Source organism: Carassius carassius, chromosome 1, assembly GCF_963082965.1.
Source record: "Carassius carassius chromosome 1, fCarCar2.1, whole genome shotgun sequence".
NCBI lineage: Eukaryota > Metazoa > Chordata > Actinopteri > Cypriniformes > Cyprinidae > Carassius > Carassius carassius.
Window position 1 is genome coordinate 42,744,875 of NC_081755.1, and position 23,765 is coordinate 42,768,639.

The 23,765-nt window shown below is 37.1% G+C and overlaps 1 pseudogene; it reads right to left on the minus strand.

Moving 5' to 3' along the window:
- Nucleotides 1–14,052, minus strand: part of LOC132141586 (tubulin-specific chaperone D-like) — a 38,375-nt pseudogene extending 24,323 nt beyond the window's left edge.
- Nucleotides 14,053–23,765: the final 9,713 nt, after the last annotated feature.

A 23,765-nucleotide genomic window follows, 5' to 3' on the forward strand; every position in this document is an offset into this window, starting at 1 on the left:
TGAATACAAAAATGCAAGCCAACCATCTGAAGCCCTTTCACACTGTGATTCGGGAAAAAACATGGGTAATGTGTCCCGGCAATTGTTCCCAGGTCACTAGATTTTGCTGCTTCCACACTGCTAGTGATTACCCGGAATATGTGCATGCGTTCACACACAACCCGTAAAAAGTCCCGTAAAGAGACGTGACATCAGAATGTTACATGTAATGTACGAGTCGAAAACGCTGGGCACATTTAACGCTGATCTGCCTTCAAAGCACCTGGTAAAAAAGTCGCGAGATAACGTGCGTCGACACACCCTTTACAGAGTTAGTTCTGGCTTTTGTTCACACAGAGCTCGTTCCGGGACTGAACCCAGCAATGTTACTAGGTCCCCAACCTGGGATTGATTCCGGGACATGCTTGCGTTCACACAGAAGGCGACCTGGCAATGTTCTGGCAATTTTCCGGGTCCAATGTGCAGTGTGAAAGGGGCTTAAGAGACAGGAGGGAAACAGCAGTCCTCTTCGGCCAAGCTCTGCAAGAACCAGGCAGCCCCCATGACAAGATGAGTTAAAAAATATATATAATTTTACTTTGTTGAAATGTTTTAGAACTCTAGGCATTATTACAGAGAAACATTGCATTAAAATATAGCACTATCACAACTAGAACCAGATCTCTGTTCTCACCGCTCACCTCTTTCAGACCCACCAACAGTTGTTCTGCAACAATGAATAAGCAAATTAGCAGTACATGAAAGCAATTAGCAATTTACCAAACAAAACAAATATGTGCAGAATACTCACCAATTACATTCACAACCTCCTGAGGTATGTCAAAGTCTTCCTCCTGACTGACGGACTCTAGATCAGGTTTTGTCCCCTGTACACTTTCAGTGACAGAGTACTGGGCCAGGTTCACTACAAGTGGCCTACGAAATGCTTACACACTAGCTAATACTTTTAAGCATCCTTTGCTTCATTTCATCATATTTTGTCAATAAGTCGCACCTCAATTACCCCCATTTGGCCAAACATGGTTTTAAAAAAGTCAAGGCAATTCTCTGGACAACTTTTACTCCTAGCTTACACAATGTGGCCTGGTTACTCTCAGCTATTGTCTTCTGATTCAGGCACTGAAACACTGCTGGGGCTTTGTATTGTCAGGGAAAGATTAGTAAGCATTTATCTCCGTTCTGAGAACAAAAAAACCTAAATGATAAATACACACCATACTGCAGGAAATCATCACGTTTCCCATGCTTGAAGAGCAGGGCCTGGTGAGAAATAATTTTGACATGCAGTCATTTTACTAAAATTTATGTAAGCCTGCAGTACACTCCCCCCTGGCTGGGAAATATAATACTACCCAAAATCTTCTGAGCAATACTTTACCTATATATCACCAGGTTGATGTTAAGTCAAATTTATCAAACCAACTTTTAACGTGTCCGAATCCAGTTAATCTTAGTGCCATAAGCAGTCTCGTGTAATTATCAAGTTTAAAAGTGCACCGCACATGTTCCTGCTCTCTGCCTTGTGGCACTTAAAGCCTATATGCAAAACACTGATGGCAGTTTTAGCACTGTAGGCATTCTAAACACACAGAGCCAGTTTTGAGCGCCTCGGGTGATAGAGACGCACTTCACAAAAGAATAACAACTCTAGGATCGTTTTCACAGCACTCTGAACTTCATACCATGCAGGATGTTTTACTGTAATGAAAACAATTCTGATAAAGATCAGACACTAAAATGAGCGATTATCTGCGATTTAACAAAGCCATGAAAATACAGGTTGGAGGGCATGTAACTGCTGCCTTTTGAGGCTTTGGCAGGTATCACCTGCAAATGTGTGCAGCTACTAAACAAGCACAGGAATCACAGGCCTAAAGGCCCATTTACACAGTGAACAATAACTATACAGATAACTACCGGTATTTTAGCAGCCATCAACTTGATGTTATATGCAGTATTCTTTATTATAAGCATGTGCTGCAGTTTTGTCAACTGCCTCCTCACATGCTCGAGTCGTATTGATTCTCATTAGCTGTCAATGTTTTTATTATTCACCACCTGGACAGTGATTCCAACCCTATTGTTCCCGTGTGTCATTATTGTTAAGATTGTGGTATACAGACAACCCCATTCTGTACAATTCTTAAAATTTGGATTCTTATAAGTATTTGAATGTTCAATATTTAAATTCTCCTGAAAAAAAAGGAAGTGGAGAGCGTATGATTGGAACAGTGTTTAAACAGTGCCATCTACTGGTCATGGAGTTAATCTCTCAGTGTTTTGCAATAAACACCACTTTTTGATATTGTAATGATATTGTTATTAATTGGAAATAAATTCGATAACATCAGGAAATAATACTGGGAAACATTGTTTAAAATATATATATATATATTAAAAATAAAAAATTTCAATCAGACCTGTATCCAAACAGCCATTTAGACGAGAGGATTCAACAGTTAGGTGTAAAATTTAAATAATAAAATGTCATTCACCAAATGAATTCAAGAAAGAACAATATTTAACCATTTTCATTTATATGCACCAATATACTGTACATTGGTAGACTACTAAATAGCTAAATGTATCCATTTATACATTTTACTAAAACATTTTATTAAACAAAGATTTATGAGTGATGACGCAAATTAATCGCTAATCAGTGCTCATCAGACAAGTGAACTGTCTACTGAAGTTTAATAAGAGACATTTTTAAACCCTCTCATACTGGTAAAAGACATAAGCATGATGAATACGGTCTAATAAGGAAATAATAAAAACAATGCAACATTTACGCTGTTGCTTAACCACGACACAAAAAGAGACTTAGATTTATACATCGCCTGAAAGCTGAATTAATAAGCTTTCCATTGATGTGTGGTTTGTTAGGATAGAACAATATTTGGCCGATATATAACAAATTGAAAATCCGGAATATGAGGGTGGAAAAATAAAATCAAAATACTGAGAAAATTGCCTTTAAATTTGCCCAAATGAAGTTCTTAGCAATTGCATATTACTAATCCAAAATTAAGTTTTAATATATTTACAATATAAATTTTACAAAAGTCATGGCCTAATGGTTAGAGAGTCGGACTCCCAATCGAAAGGTTGTGAGTTCGAGTCCTGGGCCGGCAGGAATTGTGGGTGGGGGGAGTGCATGTACAGTTCTCTCTCCACCTTCAATACCACGACTTAGGTGCCCTTGAGCAAGGCATCGAACCCCCAACTGCTCCCCGGGCGCCGCAGGATAAATGGCTGCCCACTGCTCCGGGTGTGTGCTCACAGTGTGTGTGTGTTCACTGCTCTGTGTGTGTGCATTTCGGATGGGTTAAATGCAGAGCACAAATTCTGAGTATGGGTCACCATACTTGGCTGAATGTCACGTCACTTTAATGATTTTTGCCATAAAAGAAAAAATCTATAATTTTGACCCATAAAATAAAAATAAATTACAGTGATCTTCACACTTCAGAGGGAGAGAAAATTAATGCTGATCTTCTTAACAGTGCTGATCATTAAGGTAAACAGACCACTGTCTGTCCAACACAAGATTTGTCAGGGGGAAAAAAATGTCACTGCATGCACATAGCAGCAGAGCTGTCTTTCCTGTTTTGGCAATATATGATCCAAAAGTTGAACACACACACAGGAACACTTCAAATGTAGGGGCAAAGTCTATACAAAAATCAAGAATTTATTTACACTATTTACATAAAATAGATTGAAGGTCACTAAGGAATTAAAAATAAAAAAATGGAGAGATGGAAGAGAAGAAACAAACACACCACTGGGATGTAACAGACATGTTCTCTCCCATCTTCATTACAGAATCAGGATCCTTGAACCATTTTCTGACAGATGACACATAAAACAAAGCGCTATTCCCATTTAGCTTTTTAAACTTGTCAGATTTCAAAGACTCCTTTAGGGTTCTTCCTGCTTCAGAGATGTGAAGGTCAAGCACACCATAAAATCAATATCAAGATCAAGGAGGATAGGGTTGAGAACATCTGAATCTTCAATTTAGTTTCAAGAGATGAAGATTGTGCTTCATTAAAAGGGAAACCACTGTGGATCTTCAGGAGTTTCTCTCTCCAACTGAGATGTTTTTGCAGGGCCTTCATATTAGAGGAACGTCATTAAGAAGTCTTCTAACAATGTGCAGGTAATGCTTGCACACGTTCCAGGACTTGGCCATTGATGAGGCGAGGGCGCCATCTCTTGGTAAAGTACACATTTGTGTAATTTTAATACAAAACTGAATTGGAACCGAGCCCCCCTAAAAAGGGCATACAGTGTGCTAGTCTCTCCTCCCTTCTGGGCTTTCAGTTACCAGCTGCAAGTCCTTTGCTACAGTATATTTCAATGATCTCACTGTTCAAAGCACTCACTCCTTCACCAGTATTTTGTTGTAGTCTGAATCAAACACATTTGTCATATTTGCAGCAGAAGCACAACTTCAAAGATGACTTTTGGAGCCTTGGTGTTAGAACGTTTTAAGAAGCACTGAATTAAAGAGCAGCGTTAAAACATTCATTCACCTCCTAAGCTTGATTTGATCTTGATTGTGATTGTGACAGTGATGTATGCATTAAAGCAGACTACTGCAGTGTCATAATCAAGGGAAGAACACAATTACATGCTTCCTGCTCCCTGTAGAGAACGTAAGTAAGACTTCACGCTGACAGACTCTCTATATAGAGCAATGGGGTTGCTACAGTTGTGTTGTGGGAGAGGCCAGCGCTGGAGGTAGAAGCATGTAAAGAGAGCAAATTTAAATATGAGGGATTTGAGTGCCGGTCTGGGACAACAGGAGAAGCACTTATACATTAGCATAGAGATGTCTGTGAAGGTTAACGACTGGGTCGAAATTAAATTGTTGCAAGTGTGAAAATGTTACTTTATGAACAGATAAATGAATGTATATATATATATATATATATATATATATATATATATATATTTCAACTATATCAGCTGTTTCAACTGAAAGAAACTTGCACTATGTTTATAAAAAATACTTAAATGTCCTATTTGAACTATGGCCTAATCCTGGCTTAACCTAAACCCTGTCTGTGAAACAGGGTAAGCCTACAAAATAATAAAAAAAAAACTATAAAATTAGATAAAATGCATAAGATACTTATGCCACAGAGATACCTGTTTGGAAGCTCCTTGCTTCTGATGGGAGTTATCAGGAAATTGTAGCTAGCTGTAGATTTTATCTTTCTTTTGAAAACTCGCAGCACAGAGACAACATTACCACGAAGCTCTCTACAGCTTGGTGCGATGCCAGTGGTAACGGGCTCATCTAGAACAGAAGTACAGTATGAGCGTTTCATCCCTGAGATGCATTTATCTACGTCAATGACTTCCCCTCTGTGAGAGCTCTAGCGAAGTATCTTCTTTTGAGCAGACATGAGGCACTGCCGGTACTTCAACTGCAGGCGACATTTTGAAGTGAAAATCAGTTTGTTCCCTGCTGAGCACGCTTGCCACAGCTGTGATTACATCAGGCCACAAGTGCTCATGAAGCCTTACTTGTGAGGGATTACAGGAGCCATGGCCCTAAAACTCTCTTAAACCCATCAGTATATATTACTAATGCCAATTTATTAAGCTACTCAAAGATATTATCTGTTTTTGAAAGTATATGAGAAATATAAATATGGTATAAGAACAAAATACAAAGTTTTTGACATTTTATTTTTACTCTGCAGGGCAGGTCAAATCATAGCGTGCACATGGAGCAGAATTTAAATGCATTTTTTTTTTTTTAACTCTATACCAAATCTTGTTTAATACTATTTAGGTAGAAGTAAAAAAAAAAAAAATTAGGATAAGATATTGTATGCTGGCCTATGACTAAAAGACTTGCTATTCATGTTGACATGAAACAGATTTCAAATTTTGACCATCAGATACCTCATATGTAAATTAATTGTCATTTTACATGTTTGTGCTGTGCTCTCATTGCATTAACATCTTGACACTAGAAAGCAAGCCTTCAACTATTAGCTGAAAAAGCGTAAAGGCTAAAGCTAACGGTTCCAGTCTGGCATTATGTGGGAAAGGAGACCATCATGGCTCCATCTGAAAGCTCTAAAATGCTGCTTTTCGGAGGCAGCTTTCAACGACAGGAAGGCATCAAGGCACGTCCAAATCCAAATTCTGCTCGATTCCTTTCTCCGGAGGTACCTTCTACTGATCAAATTTTGAAGACAACATACATGTTTCCTTCGCTGCCTTTGATCTCCCACAATCCTGTACGTTCCATTCCGTGATGGTTGAGCAAAAAATAAAGATGGCATCTTAAAGTTGTGTTTGCTGGTCTGTTGGAGTGTAAATGTATATTTCTGACTAACTTTTTGCATTTTTGGGCTGCATCCATAAACAGGTGACTTGCTGCCTCACAGCGTTTTTGCACGAAGGCACCTCATGAAACTGATTTTGGACAGGCTTCTGAGGAAGAGTAATGGATTAATGATCTACAACAAAATATAGAGAGCTTTGGTGATAAGTGGATATTTCATTACTGCAATATTAATTTCTCGCTAGAAATTACATAAAAAGTAGAAAACATTGAATGCAACTTTCAGACGCCATCTTTATTTTTTGGCTTAACTGTCACAGAATGGAACGCACAGGATTGTGGGATATCAAAGACAGCGAAGGATACATCTATGCTGCCTTCAAAGATTGGCCAGATGAAGGCATCTCAGGAGACAGGAACTGAAGCTAATATTGAATTCAGATGTGCCTGGATGCCTTCATACCTTGGAATGCATCCTACAAAGGCAGCGTTTTTCAGTTTTCGGATGCTGCCTTGATGTTATTTCTAGTGAGAAATCAGTACTAGCCCATAGTATTAAATATTTGTTTAGTTATAACCAAAATTTGTTCTATTTTGTTGTAGATCATTAAACCTATACGCTGCCTCAGAAGCCTGCCTGAAATCAGTTTCATGCCTTCGTGCAAAAACGCTGCCTGCAAAGTCATTGCCTCATAAAGCAGCGAGGCAGCAAGTCAGTCCGTTTTTCTTTTTTTCTTTTCTTTTTTTTTTTTAATGGTTGTCAATGAAGGAGAAGCTTCACTACTACAATGACTAAACAGCTTTTTAGAAGAAACGGCATTATTTAATGAACAGACAGCATATCTGTTAATCTTCAACATGTTTTCCACTTGTTTTGAACAAAAAAAAAATATTCATCCCTAAATGGCGATTGAGTGTCATACAACACTGACTGAAAAGTCAACGATGTCAAGGCTGTAGTGTGATTGGTCATTCAGGGACACGTGATCCAAGTTAGCTGTTATACTTTCTCCAATAGTAATACAGATCCCTTTGTGTTGTCCACTGGTAAATAAAACACATTTGGTAATGTTATAGCGATTTCAGTTATATTAAGAAATATCTGGCCAAAGAATGCAGCGACTGAACAATCAGGGAATCTTCCGTCCAATCGATTTTTTATTTAATATTAAAATAAAAAAGGCACATATTTTGTTTTTCAATTGTTCAAACAAAATGAAAATAAAGGATTCAGTTTCAATTTGTTTAAACTTTCAATGAATATTTGATTTCTAAATGTGGGCGGGAATTAAACGACCCTCTCCACTGATTGGTCAACCAGACCTTAAAAAAAACATAATAAGAGTCCTCTGTTTCTACAGATTCTTAACATGTTTATTTCTACTACATGTTATCCCTTTCTCTTCATCAAACAGCCAGATTAATTAATGACTTGACACAAACCGTACTGAGGCAGAGCCTTTTGGTCCTTTGGCCCACCGCCTGTTTTATTATAGCTAACCACCTATCAAAATCTGTCTGGCAAAGCTACTCGTGTGACACACCGCAGCACAGGGAAAATGTATTGTAGTGAAGCATCAATTTATGTGAACTTGCAGTCATAAGTTTTATTTTAGACAATAAGCTGCGTTTTGGACAATGGAGGAACTTAATATAACAGCAATGAAAAGAAATGACTGTGAAATTTACCTTAACAGCACATCTGTTGTTTTTCTATTTTGAGTTTTATTTATAGAGCACTTTATAAAAACGTAGGAAATCATATGCTGTTATCCCACTGGGATGGGACTATTTGTTCGTCAGAGTGCTTTTTTCCAGTGATTGACTTTAGTGAGAATTTGACGTCATGATTTGAAGGTGAACTCGTTTGAGTTATAAGAACATATATACAAACCCTGAAATAACACTTCAAACAATAAGCCATTGTCAGAAATTAACTTTCTCATAAGGCACAAATGATTTTCTTTTTTTTTTTTCTTCTTTTTTTTACAGTATGTCATCTTTAATGTTCAATTTATACATCCAGTAAATTAATACAACAACAATAGGCTGTTACCAATTAAATCAGTATTCAGTGATACAGAACCTTGTCTGAATATGCTTTAAGATGTATTTACAGTTTAATATATATATATATATATATATATATATATATATATATATATATATATATATATATATATATATATATATATATATATATATATATATATATATTATCATGTTGTAAGAAACATTTTATCAGTATTTATTTTAATTTAATTTAATAACCATGCAACTACCTGCAACAAAGATGAGAAGACAGAGTAAAGGGGCCTGTTGTTATAACAAACATTACCACTGGGTGCTGCTGTGTCTCCATCCTCTCAGCAACAGGCCGCAACTACTGGACTGAAATGAACATGATACACAAGGGAATAACTTCTGTTTATTACACTTCAATGTACAAGTTGAGCTATTCAGTGGTATATGACAAACAAACATGATTTTTTTATGCTACTAATTCACTGGCTGCATTTTGGCAGTGCACATGCTTCGGCAAGACCTTCCTAATTAGGCCCCATGCATGAAATTAATGAGTTTAAAGAAAACTTGTTACAGTCAAAATGGCAATGCTGCTATTTATTTGAAAGGAATTGGACTTATGGGTATTATGGTATATGGAGAGCCCTGCTACTTATACATAATGAGGGGCTGGTAGTAAAACAAGAGAAAAATTGGAGCAGGCTGTGTGTCTCCCTTTAGTTAGCTGGGCCAACCTGGGTGTGATTATGTAAAAGGACTATTCGCATGGACAGTGATTTGCAGTGCCAAAATTTTCAATTTCTGGCAACATGAGCAGCAGTGACCCATGCAACAAAGTGAAGCCCATTTTGTCAGTGTAAATGCTCCCGCGAAACAATTTTTTCTACACTGCAAATGCCTGATTTCAGCTTAGTTTAATGGCAGCACTGTAATTTGTCATGTTGGGGTACTAACAATACAGTAAACACAAATTTCCATCAATTAGAATTAATTCAGTTTGATTTCAGATTGCCAAAGTTCTGTTTATTTAAACTCTAAACGTTGCATTATTCATTTACACATTCACTACAGTTCATACCAACGCAGTTTAAATGTATGCAAAGTCATTCAGAAGGAACTGGAGAAACCATTTGTATAATTGTCAATTAAACAAATTATTAATTGACCTTTTGATAACATATTAAAAGTGAAAAGGTTTTTTTTTTTGCAAATATTTAAGTGTTTACATGTTTCTGTTTTTTTTTTCTGTTGATCAAATGATATCAGGTCTACACACCACCTCTTCCAATTCGATTGAAATTTAATTCAGATCGATTGAGGTGTTTACATCAAGGCCTTTCAGTCCGGTTGAGCCTTCAAACTGATTTTTGTTTAGCTGCAACAGAATGATGCAAAATAGGTCTATTCACAGAATTTTTGATATCTAAATTTTATTGGAATCTAAACTGGGGATCAGAATTGAAATGCTCAAATTTAAACAATACTCAACCCTGACAATGTCTAATTTAATGTTTCATATATTTAATAATACATCGTCTAAAGTAAATTTGGAAAGATAGGTAAAAACTATAACTTTACTACCTGCAGTAGCTCTAAATTTAACTGCCCTTGTAAAAGTACCATTTACATATATATATATATATATATATATATATATATATATATATATATACATTTAGAAACAATTCTCACTCACTCAGAACTTCAAAATTTTACAAACAATTATAAAGAAATAGCAACGTATGCTGTTCTGTGTCAGCAGCACCGTACCCGGATATGCTGTTTACACTTTGATCTGAACATAAACAATGTATCCGCATACATCCGTTGTTTACTTATGTGATACTCTCCAAAATGGTGCTATAGGGTGATGCAGAGAAGACGAATTTGTTAATAAAGTCTTTATTTTTGTTTTCTTTGTGTACAAAAAGTATTCTTGTAGATTTGTAAAATTATGGTTGAACCACTGATGGCACATGGATTCTGAGCCTTGATCGTGTTAGGATCCTTGCTGTCTATGGAGGGTCAGAGAGCTCTTGGAATACATCAAAAATATCTTAATTTCGGTTCCAAAGAGAAACAAAGGTCTTACAGGGTTGGTAAATAATGTAAATAATGACAGAATTTCATTTTTGGTTGAACTCTCCCATTAATGTGAATGTCTATTTACTATTGTAGTTACAGAGTCTGCCAGTAGGGGCCACATGATAGCTTGCCAAACTTTAACCCCTGCATACTATAGTATGTGTAAACAATCTAGATTATTCCCGGTATTAACAATGAGGTTGTGCTTGATTATAATATGCACAATCTAGTTTAGTTGCATCATGTTGTGCCTCTCACCCGCAGCGTATACAGTCTGTGAGGAATACGACTCTGCTATTGCCCTAAAAACAAAACGCTGGTGATTTCACAGTATTGCACCCCAGGCCATCACCTATCGCCCTCCTCTCTTCTTATCGCTCTCTCCGTCTCTCATTTTCCCTCCTCCATTGCATCACTCTCTGAATTATTAAGCTCTGTCATTCTTTCCGAGGGAATCCGTCTCTCATCAGATCTGTAGGCCATCTCGTCTGCTTCACCGCTCTTTCACCTCAAGCACCAACACTCACGACAGACAGGGAATCGCTCACATCACGGCCCTTTCATCAGTGCAGGGGAGTAACTAACTGAAAGTAACGATGCTACTAACCTAACCAAATTTTCAGTAGCGTGACAATAGCTCAGTTGATTTTAAAGCAGCATAGCTTTTCGCTTTTCTTGTAACAAGATGTTTCGGTTTATCAGATTGTTAAGTCTGACGTCACAGATCATCGTTTCCAGGTCTAAACGCTCTGTCAGATCCTAACATACACTTTTAGTGGAACAACTGGAACAGTTTATTAAAACTTTAGACAAAATATATTAAAAAAAATTAAAAAAAGTTTGCATATGTGTTTTATATTCTGTATCATATCTGATACATCAGGCTTTTATGGCTCATATAGTGAGAATGTGGAGCTCATAAAAATGCCAGTTTACAGTTGCATGATTAATAGTAAGATAAAATTCTGATAGCTTGTAAATAATATAGCAGTATAGCAGACTACTACATAAAATGCATATATCAGTAGTCACATTATCTCCCAAAGATATGCCAACATAAGTAAGATGATATTTAAATAGTTTTATGAAAAACATTTCTATTTTTACGAATGGGCAAAATATAAAATGCAATAATGATTTAGAGATGAACAAATAAACACTATACAGTATGCTTTTTTGAATAGCATATTATAGTGTACTACATAACAACCTTTTCTAAGTTGTATTTGGACATATTTCCACAACACTGCTGCTCGTTAACTGTCTCACATCTCTTTGTTCTTTTTGTTCTCTGCAACTTTTCCTCCATAGAAACCCTCCCACCCCACTTCATCTCTCTCATGTCTGGTTTGCCTCTGTTGTCGATTTGCCCTGTGTTTTATCTGTAACGTCACGGCCCAGTGCTGAACGTCACTAAAGTGATGGAGGGAAAAAGTGGAGGGTTGAGGCGAGGGACTGACTGGGGAAAGAGAGCGAGTGTTCTGTGTTTGTGTGCATGTGAGACAGACAGACACACACAAAAACACAGATCTGTTGCCTGTGGGTGTGAGGGCGGTGTAAAATGGCTCAGTCTGGTGAGAACACAACAGGCGTTTAATGCATCTCGCCAAACCGTAGAGTGCTGGTAAGAGATTTCCCCAGTGTAACTCAATCACATCCTTAAAGAAAGAATGTGCTTTTCCAAAAAAAAAAAAAAAAGTGTATTGAAGACAATGGGGACTCCAGTATGGGTGGTGCGAGTCTCTAAACTCATCAGCTGCAATCCCCAGTGGAGACTGACCACTTGAGGATTAATCTTCATGACTGCAAACAGCTCTCAGCTTCATTTCTAAAACAAATATAATAACAAATATAACCAAACCAATCACTAGCAGAGTGATTTAGTATTTGACGACTGTTATGTCAAGTAAGCCCTTAAGAAATTGGTTTCCATTGCCAACTGTTATTTTTTTGGGCCACAAAAACTGTTATTTTTCATTTTATTTTATTTTATTTTATTTTATTTTATTTTATTTTATTTTATTTTATTTTATTTTATTTTATTTTATTTTATTTTATTTTTAATGGAATGGCAGATCGACAAAATGATTTTATTTTTATTTTTTAGTAATACATTTTGGTTAATTATAATTTATATAATTTATAATTTTTAATAAGTGAATATAGATCCATATTACATTTTTGTTGGCATTTGTTATTAACATGCATTTAAACATTAATTAATGTAGTTTCTTTATATTAAATTAATATACATAAATATTTTTCATTTTTAAAAATCTATTATTAACACACTATTACGTTATTAGGAAAGGCAATTTGCAAAGATTCATAAAAGATCCTTATACTCACTTCTTCTGGAGGTGAAGCTGGATCATGAATGATTTGCATGAACATAAATGCATTTAGGTAGATCGGGGGGGGGGGGGGGGGTGCATTCCCTTCAAAAACAAACGTAATCAGCTCAGATGTCGGGAGAAAACGAATACTGCTATGTTCATCATTGTCTACATCTGGTCCGGCGGTGAAACAATGGCTGACTGATGACAGCTCACTCAGGGTGGGTCTAAAGTATCCATCAACAATCGTGGGAGGGGCCTGGGTCTGTGTGACGTCACACAGACATGCATCTGAGTATAGCTTATTGCGAGAAGGGGGAAATGATTTAACGAAAAAAAAAACAAAAAAAAAAAAAACCACTGGGTGGATTTTTATCATTATAGGGTGGTTGTGTACACACACTGCCAACACACATTTCAGTTCAAGCAACTTGTAAAAGTGCATGTCACATCTGATGACCCCTTTAAATGAAAATAAATGTAATAAATTCTAAAATTAAATGAAATAAAAATTACAAATTGCATTCATGTTTTTTTCTCATGTGCTGATGATTACTTAAGGCTACAAATCTCGGGATTACTTTTTAATTTTCCTATTTGCTTGCTACCTAGCAACCCTGAAAAATTGCCTTTCTGCATAGCTTTTCATTTGAAGGCCAAGCGCTTGTGTTGAAGTTATGTGAAAAGGCCTATTACAGTCGATGACACCATAGAATCCCACTGAGTGATTTTCTTACACGAGTTCTCTTCATTGCATAGATATGCCAGTAACATTGATCCAGTCACCTCGAAAATAGCACAGACGCAATTCACACAACACAAGTGCACCATGCTCACATATTATAAAAATGGCTGTGTGAGCATACAAGCCTATTAAATATGGGAGTGTGTGTGCAATAATTCTGTGGTTTCTGCGTGAATGGTGTTTGCTTGAGAAACAGATGTGTGCTCAGTCACCAGGAGCAGAATTTGGAAGCAAGTGCTTTTGGAAAGCCCTCAAAAACACTGCAAACAGATTAATAGGAACATAAAAATCACTCAAACACATCCAGAGGGATCGCACTCCAAAACAAATAGAGATTGGCAGCTCAATGACCAATATCCATATTTTGAAGAGGGTATGAATGCATGAGGATGAGAAAGGGTGAATTTAGGCTTTGCAAACTTTAACCCCGTGACCAGACCGGCTGTTCTGTCATCTGAGTCATGTTCTTCCTCTGAGGAGAAAGCAGCCTCTTCGTCGCTGTCCAGGATCATCCGAAGCGCTTCTTCAACCGTGCAGCGTGCCATCATCCAAACGCGCAGAAAAAAAAAGTAAATTTCTATGATGATCCTTTACGTTTTATGTCATTTCTTGGGGGCGTGTACGTGATTACCTGGCTCACCTCAGTTCATTTCCATATGAACAGCGCGCTAAGAGGTAGGCGGGAACACATTATCTATAATGAGACGATACAGGCGAAACTGGACCAGTCCTTACTTTTATACAAATTACATAAAAATTGATTATTTGTTTTTTACTTGAATCTGTTTATTTAAAAGTAGACATTTTAAGCTTTCTATAGATATATTTCTCTTGTATTTGAGGCAAGTATTCGCTGAGATTCGGGTTGTTTCATTTAGGTGTCTGTGAAGAGAGGTGACAGAGACAGAGATGGCAGATAACACACACTGTTTATTTTCTTTATTCTACAAAAGTATAGCGTTTTGTTTTTATCATGAGTGTATACAAAAAACAGTAAACACTTTACAGATTCGATTGATGTATTTCTCTTATCTGTACGATCAAAACTGGAAGTGCAATTTAAGTTATTTTCGGCGTTATCAGGAGATTAACCCGCAAAACGCGTATACGCGTTAATCGACTCCAGAGGGTTAAAGAGGTCATTTCAATTGAGAACTTAAAGGCATTTAGAAAGGCATTCTTAAAGGCATCTTAGTTCACCCAAAAATGAAAATTACCTCATGATTTACTCACCCTCAAGCTTTCCTAGGTGTATATGACTTATTTCAGATGAATACAATTGGAGTCATTATATAAAAAATGTCCTGGCTCTTCCAAACTTTATAATGGCAGTGAATGGTGGTCAAGATTTCAAAACAAAACAAAGTACATCCATCCACCCATCTATAAATTAAATGTATGCATTTAGCAGACACTTTTATCCAAAGCGACTTACAGTGCATTCAGGCTATCAATTTTTACCTATCCTGTGTTCCCGGGGAATCGAACCCCCAACCTTGCGCTTGCTTGCTTGCTAACGCAATGCTCTACCACTTGAGCTACAGAAAAAAAACACAAAGTACTCCACGTGGCTTTAGGGGTTAATAAAGGCCTTCTAAATTGAATCAATGCATTTGTGTAAGAATAATATTCATATTTAAAACTTTATAAATTGAAGGCTAATCTCTAGTTTCCACTAACTGTTGCATATGTGTTCGCGAGAGAGCGGCATTTCAGTGGATGATGTAAGATGTAGGCATAGCATAAGCTGAGGTGAGAATCTGGTGAGAAAACACCTGACTGACATTATAAATAATGCATTATATATAACAAATTATAATACTGGAATTTCTAACATAAACAGAACATTCAAAGATTAAGTTTGCTGCATTTACTGCGAACCAAGCCACTTTGAAATCCTGAAACCACTGACCTAAAGTAAGCTTTTGATCAGAATCTGGCTCTTATTTTCATTACAAGAATGACATTTATTTAGACTTAGAACCTTCACTTTACGACCCCAACACATGGGAGGTATTTCAGGATTGCACTTCAACTTCACCTTAGTGGCAGGTACGAGTAAAATGAGCGTGGAAAAGGTACAGCTGCAGAGGAGCTTCAGTAGATCAACAGTAAATGGCAAATAGCAGATATACAAGATAGTGGAACAGATAAAACAATATGATTAAAATGTGGAGTGATTAAAACAGCGTCAAAATTATATGTTATATTTAAAACATGTCTCAATTGTATAGACTAAAATATACATTCGCAATCGCATTCCGAGGCTAGGGGCTAGGGGCTAGGTCCCCTCAGTCCGTTTACCATGGGGCCCTCTCAAATGTACCGCACAAGTCTCAAAAAGTGAAGCCAGAGCGTTTCTATTGCCCCCAGGTGAATGGATGCAGTATAGGTCATAAACCCCACCCTCTCCATGTAATCTAATGGAACATGAGACACAATACAAAAAAATACACTTTTTACCAAAGACGTTTTTTGTAATTGTAGGTAGTTCTTAGCATGCTGATGTATGTTTAAGTGTTCAGTTTTATTTTTATTTTTTTTATATTAGATACTTGGTGCTATAAAATGGGGTGTGGTGTCATGATTGTGAGTTTGTGATTGGGTCTGCTGCAGTTTGAGCAGGACTTCATCTCAAGATCAATATTGTGCAGACTCGGGCTCCAAATTTCCGCATGATGATAGCGGCCATACTAAGAATATTTTGGCTTCACTTTTCTATAATGGAAGATAGTTGAGACGCGTCGTCCATTTTTTTACAGTCTATGGGCCCACTCAAAGCATGGGGCCCGGGGCAGGCATGTAACACAGCAATACGTGCCTGGACCAATGTAAAAATCTGCCAAGTTCATGTATTGAGCATCTTTTAGCTCTCTGGACATTTTACTTTGAAACTGCCACAAAACGTGCAGTATAGGTACGTATACGTTGTTGCTTATATGTATATAGATGCACATACCTGCATGCCTCACACATAAGGATGCAAAGATGGAGAAAAAGCTTATTTTGAGAACCAGGACTAAGCTCACCTTTGCAAGGTGAACTTTAGCTGCAATATGAGCTGCTTTTAATTAATTATTATGCCTGGAGGTGGAGAATATTTTTTAAACTCAAATTCACTCAGCATTGCTTGATTTGTTCAACCACTATCTCAATTACAATAAAATATGAATAATTAATTGTGTTTAGTTGTGTTGTAGAAACAGTCCAGTCAAACCCATTTTTATGTTGAAATAATTAAGATTTCTGTGCCACCCCAGGCTGGTTGCTGGCCCCTGCTTGGCCACCCCTATAAAAATAAATTCAACCATGTTAAATATATTCTGAATCTGTATGTATCCATTTTTTTTTATTAATATAAAGCTAATGTTTCATGATATGACCAATTTAGGAAATAAATAATACAGTAGTTACATTTATATGTATGCATTTGGCAGATGCTTGTATGCAGAGTGAATCACACTGCATTCAAGTTTCACATTTTTATCAGTCCAGAAGGCATGTGGTTAAATGAGATGAAGACAAAGTTTGCAAAAGAAGGAAAGAAGTTAAAGTGGAGAGCAAAAAGGGCCTGTTTCTGTGCCACGTGCTGATGTGGAGAGGTGGAGGGAATTGGGTGATCTGGTCCAGGTTATTAGTTAGGCTCTGTTAGACCATGTAATAGTCTCACAGCGCAACAGGGACGCACTGTTCCAGGGCCACACTCATCCCTGTATGACACCAAGATATGGATGATAGTCCACACGACATAACAGCCTCTAACACACATTTACACACATAATCTACGGACAGGCATCTGTGCTCATGTGTATGAGCATGTGCCTGAGTGCGAGAGTTTGCCACTGCTGCAGCATGTTTGCATATGTGCTGAACAGGCTTTTTCTGCCTTTAAAAGCAAATGTATTTCCCTCTGCTTCTCTCTTGCTCTCTCTCTCTCCTTTTCTCTCTTCCATTTCATTTCTTTATTGCTCTCCTCCTCCTCCTCAGCTCTCTCACGCTCATCTCCGGTCAATGAAAACAGCACAGTGTCAAAAGGCACCTTATATAGAGGAAAAAAAGTGATTCTTGACTGCTCTGGGTCTGTCGGTGATGCCTGATCTTCTACAAGAAGATCTGAGGTTCTGTTTGAGGCAGAAATGGTCTGGAAGTCAGTTGACCCATTTTTAAGCCCCGCCTTAATAATTTTGCCTAGTTCAATTATCTACCTTTCTACAATTGATTTCCGTCATGTTATCAGACAAACTTTTTCTGTTTTGTAACAGTCTATTTATTTTTGCATTTTTGCTCTAATTATACAATAATACTGTAAAATGTTGCTGTCAGGGGACTTACAATAGTGACTTAGAGTATACACACAGTATTTCTTTCGCCCATATTTAATTTGTTTTATTTAAAATGATCTGTTAACATTTTAATCAGAGTAATTGCATGATATGCTAACTATATATCAATTTTATCTGATACACATAAAACACATTTTAAAAGGGTTAGTTCATCTAAATATAAAAATTCTCTCATCATTTACTCCCACATGCTGTCCCAGACAGTGTTCGAATTGTGTCAAAGCTCTTGGGGGGTCCCCCCCCCACCCCACCCAAAAAACAACAACAACAACAACAATAAAAAAAAAACGAATAATATATTTGTATTTATTTATTTCATATAATAATATAATTTCATTTACTTGTGAATTTCATTTACTTTGTGTTTCAGAACATGATTTTGCAGCGGAGCATTTACTATATGTAAAATTAAATAAAAATCTATATACTTTGAACAGTGCACATGTAGGCATTTTATTTCATTAAAAAAACTAATTTATCTTGAATCTAGTTATATAACCCTTTCATATTTTCAAGCGGAAGTTGACATAGTTGGGTAAACTTCTATAGGAGTGAATGAGAGACTACATTAAATATATTTTGTCACAATAGTGTTTCTAAGAGGGAAAAAATAGAAAGAATTTAATATGATTACGATGCTGATGACCATTAATCAATTTCGATCTCTTGATTCACTATCAATTCACATGAATAGGCCTACTGTACTTACTTTTCTTGGGTTAAATTCCGTATTTTCTTGCATGAATTAATATTCACTTGTGTGTGCTTATACGAGTATCTTTTCAAAATGTATCATTTGAAAATGTAGTGTTTGATCATGTCTAAATATTTATTCGAATACAAAACTAAAAAAAAATAAATAAGCAGTTAGGACCTGCAATACTCTTTTGAGCAACTAGACTAGATACATGTATATTTATTAGAGTGGGTAAAAAATGGAATTGCAAATGGAAATTATTATTTTCTGAAAATAAAAATATTTTCTCTGCTGCAAACGCCCAGCCGTGAGCGCTTGAGGGCGCTTTTTGTGGGCTGCGGTTTTTTTTCCAGTTTAGAGCTTTGGTTGCTACGATACGGAATAACCGCTAAACTGTTACTTGTATCTGATTTGGTAGATAATTTTTTTCTTACTTAAATGCTTTGGATGCTCAGAAACCAGCAATATTAATTCCTATTCCATTTTTCTTGTTGCGCTTGTTTGACACGTCGTTGTAACAAAATAACAGTTATGACAGTTGATTGGTGTGGAATTTGGCCCGCCCCTCCTGCGCTCTGATTGGTCAGCTGACTAGAAAGTGACAGTGATGCGCGTAGCGTTTTATCCAAAGTTGAACATTCTTCATCTCTCGGCGTGAGAAAAAACGCCCGAATGCTCAGCACGCTCCTGGCGTTTAAAAAACGTTGCATCTGAAAAAATACACTATCTGCGGGGAAAACGCTTTGGTGGACACGCGGCCTTAAGGTTACTAGATTTAAAATAATTTGTTTAATTCAGAATGGGTGCATTGCTAGCTTTATCCGATAGTGAGCTAGCATCATAAGATTAAAAAAAAAAAACTATTGACAGACCAAGATTATAATAAAAGTGAATGTCCAATTCTAAGATAAACACTTATTCAGTATCAGTAAATTAGGTGTACCAAACAATCATAAAACAAAGAAATATTATCTTACCCTCATCGTGAGGTAAAATAATGAGAAGGATCACTCTGTCAGCCAATCACACAGCGATGTAGCGCCGACAGTCTGTAAATTCCTTCAGAAAACAGCGTGTGCCGCGCTTGAGCGTATTTTCAGACGCACAACTAATTTGAAGTAGCTTTTTATGGGAGCGGCAGCACAATACTTTGATAAAAAATATAGATAAGGCTATGTCAAATATTGTTTCTATTTTAGTTTTAATGAAAAACCAGGGAACCCTCCAAGGTCATTTTTTTGGGCCTTATGGGGTGTCCCTTGATGCTTATGGGGGGTCCCGGACCCCCCCAGCCCCCCCTCAATTCGAACACTGGTCCCAGATGTTCTCAGTTGAACACAAGGATTTTTAGAAAACTAATCCAAATGTGCCCAAATATTGAGACTCTTAAAACAAAAGGGTTAAGTTTATGTTTGACTTGAATGTGTTGCAAACTGTGACGCGAAGTGTCATATAAATGAATTATGAAACATTAATAATAACGCACTTATGCCATACTTGACTTTGCAGTGTTTTGACCAAAAGCGATGGAAACATGAAGCTGGTATGACATGATCAATTGCTATAATGTTTATTGCATTATTCTTGCAATAATAAATCACACTAAGTTATTCCCTCAAACTAAATTAATGTTAATATCTTAATAACTTAGTTAACTGAATTAATTTACATGTTGATTCAGACCACAATGGAGGTGCTGGAAACTACAGAATGAATGTGAATGTGTTGTAGAAATTTTAGGAAAAGTTCTGTTCACTAACACTAATGTTATCATTTGTAATCACTGTCAAAAGAGGTTTTCTTTTTTCAGTGAGAAGCCCTTGCCTCCATTTGCAGTCACTGCAGTTTTTAATCACGTTAGTGCATAATTTAACAATTTCTTTAAAGAAAAACGGCAGATAAAAATGCTTTGCAATGTCGCAATTCATCTCAGCTCATGTAACAATGAAACCCATTAATTTTTTACCACTTTAAGCACATTTTACCACAAAAAAAGCTTTTTTAAGTTTTTTAAGCTTGTCTATGAAAGCAACAAGCAATGGGGCAGAGCTTAGCAAGGGTCAATTATATACCGATACCAGCCGCAGTGGCTCTCACGAAGAGCCCAAGACAGAAGGAAATATAAAATCACAGCGGCCCACTTAATCAACTGCAATTATGGGAGAAAATTGCTCCTCTCCATTATGGGAGATTGGTGTTGGAGTAAAAATAGGAAGATTAGGCTTATTAGGATGAACCAGGGCCAGAAGGGGGGTCTGCGCCTAGGCAGATAGGCCGTCTCGCCCAGAAACCAGTCAGCATGGCCTCCACGTGAATGTCCTTTGCTTGAGACAAGTGGAGAATGTTCCAGTGACTCACGCCAGGAGAGCCGCTCAAGTACAGCTCCTTAAAACTATTGAACCGTCCACCCTGATAGATAGATAGACGGAAACAGAGACAGAGAGGCTCATTGGGGTAATATCAGCACTCTGTTGGTGCCAGCTTCCCTCGCAAGATGAGCCATGGTTATGTTAGAGCTATTGTGGGCTACACCAGGATGGAGTGGGCTAAATTGATCTTGGCTGGCAATTTTGCAAGTGAGAGTGTATTACATGATGGTAAAAGCATTCTTGGGCTCGCCAGTTAGGACGGTTGATGGTTGACAGTGAATGTCTGTGTGGTGAGAGTGTATTTTGGGTTGCACCTTATACATGTATCTCTCTCTCTCTTGCATACAGACGCACCACACGCATTCCCCATGGTATACAAACAACCCTTGGGCCCATTTGACTGTGCCATAAAACAGCATTGTTTAAAGAGAGCAAATAGATCAAATGAATGAATAAACAAGACTCCCCATCTGCGTGTTTTATGTGCCGTCCTTTTTCGATTTGTTTTTGCCTACATGAAGCACTGGCTGGAGGTCTCAGAGCCACGGCCAAAAGCTTCCCTGCATGGGTGTGGAAGTGCTCCGGGCTTCATTAAACACACACACGCTGCACAGTGGGCTCCCCTTGTCCCTGGCGCTGGTGTATATCTGTCAAATTTGGAGAAGAACAGCTAGTGAGAGAGAGAGAGAGAGAGAGAGAGAGCTGTTTTAGGCAAGCCAACAAATACATATTTTTTTTACATCAAAGAAAAAGCTTTCCTATAATGCAGTTCAACAAGCCTAAATCCAAGAAGGTGGACTAAGTGAGAGTTTGTTGTAAATATACATCTAATAATGAATGTAACAATAATGGTTATCCAGTAATTGTGTGTGGTGTATTTATATGCCTCTCATGCGAAATGTATTGATTGTTATGTAAGAAGAATCAGATGAAACTAGCAGAGGTGTATAGGAAATTAGTTACCCGAGACAACAGTCTGTTATACAGTTAATCATTAAGCAACAATATTTGCCCTGCTATTGGCATGAGAATAAAGTATGGCAGTTACCCAATAGTTATATGTTACGTGATTTTAATACTCTGTAATGGTTGAGTTCACTCAAAAATAAAAATCATGTCATTATTTACTCACCCTCAAGTTTTTCCAAACAAAGATATTTTGAAGAATGTACATAACCAAACAGTTGACCCTTCGCCAAAACCATGGCCCTTAGTTACTGTTGCTACATCCGACAAGCTATGGAGCTCTCATGCCACACATTAGGTTCTCATACAGTGAAAAATACATGGCGGAGCAAAGAGAAAACTTACAACACGCCTACAGACAAGAAGGCGCACAGAAGAGAGAAAGTCTCAGCTTTCAGATTGTCATTTTTTGAAGAATTTTAAACAATAAATGCCATTTTGTGGCCCTTTAATGTGTTCAAGCATCATGTGAACCGATCATCTCTTTCTGTTTAGTTAAAGCACGAAATAAACACAAATGAACATCAGGTATCTTTTTTCAGCCGATGTCAATACACACCATTTTTTAAGTTCAGGTCCACCAATGTAAATCTACTTTCCTGTCTGGTTTGTTTGTTTGACAAAATGGCAGATTTGACGTTATGATTGGTCAGAGCACCTGTCAATCAAGCTCCTGGTGAAGGGACAGTTGCCAGTTGCCATTGACTTTCATAGTTAACGGCATACTGTAGGAGTCAATGGCTACTAGCCAGTTGCTAGTACATGACAATATGAGGGTAAATGATAATAACATTATTGGGTGAATTATTTCTTTAAGGCATTGCATTGTTAGCTTAGCAACATTCAATTTTCAAACTCCCATTGGAATCAACTGTGTTTAAAAGGTAGACCTGTTTATGAAGAGCGTAAGTGGATATTTAATAAATTAATATATTATATATGCATATATAATATATTATATGTGCATATGTATTAATACACAACAGGGTGTGGGGGCTAACCTTGAGAGATAAGGTTAAATTTTCTGAAACCAGAGAGAGACTCGTAGAGACGAGCTCCTCCAGATGGAATAAAGCCAGTTGAGATGGTCTACAGCAGATGGGGGTCCGCTAGCCAATGGCGGTGCCCAGGGGTGCTTAAAAAAATATGAAACCCTACCCCCCTGGAAGTTGCCAGGGAAAATGTGTTGGTGGCCCTACTTAGCTGTCGCCATGATCTGTTCTCGGATAATCAAACTTTACACGGAGTGATGACAATTCCTTATACACTTTTTCACACAATATGTTTTTTTATTATTTTTCCATATATGGGTAAAAACAAAACATATAGGACAATGGCTTAATTACAGTAACCATAACTTCCATCTTGTCACAGTATGGTCTCTCAAAGGAGACAGATCACGCATGAGTGAGAGAGATTTTCTTTCATTGGTAGGCCCTACTTCTAATTGTTTCTAAAAGTACTTTCTCAACTTTTTCACATCACTAAAAATGCCCACATCACATTGCCTGTGATTATTGAAATCATCAGCTCTGATTGAAAATGAATGAGCTGCTGGTGACGTCCACTTAAATGGTAGCCTTTTATACACACTGTATTATGGAAAATCTAATGTTTTATGAGTGTGTATGGGTGGGACATCTGTTTATAATTGAGAAGTTGTTGATAGTTGATGCTTCTACTCTTTCTGAATCTTAAGTACGCATGCCCAGGTCATATTTCACCCCATATTTCAAGTTACAATGTAATATTACAATTGTGCATGAATTTAATGAAGAACCATTTTAGCACCATTAAATTTTAGCATAATTTTTTATGACAATTAAACACATTCTCTCCCTAAATTATCATTACTGTAATTCTTTCATAAAAATAGCCTTTAT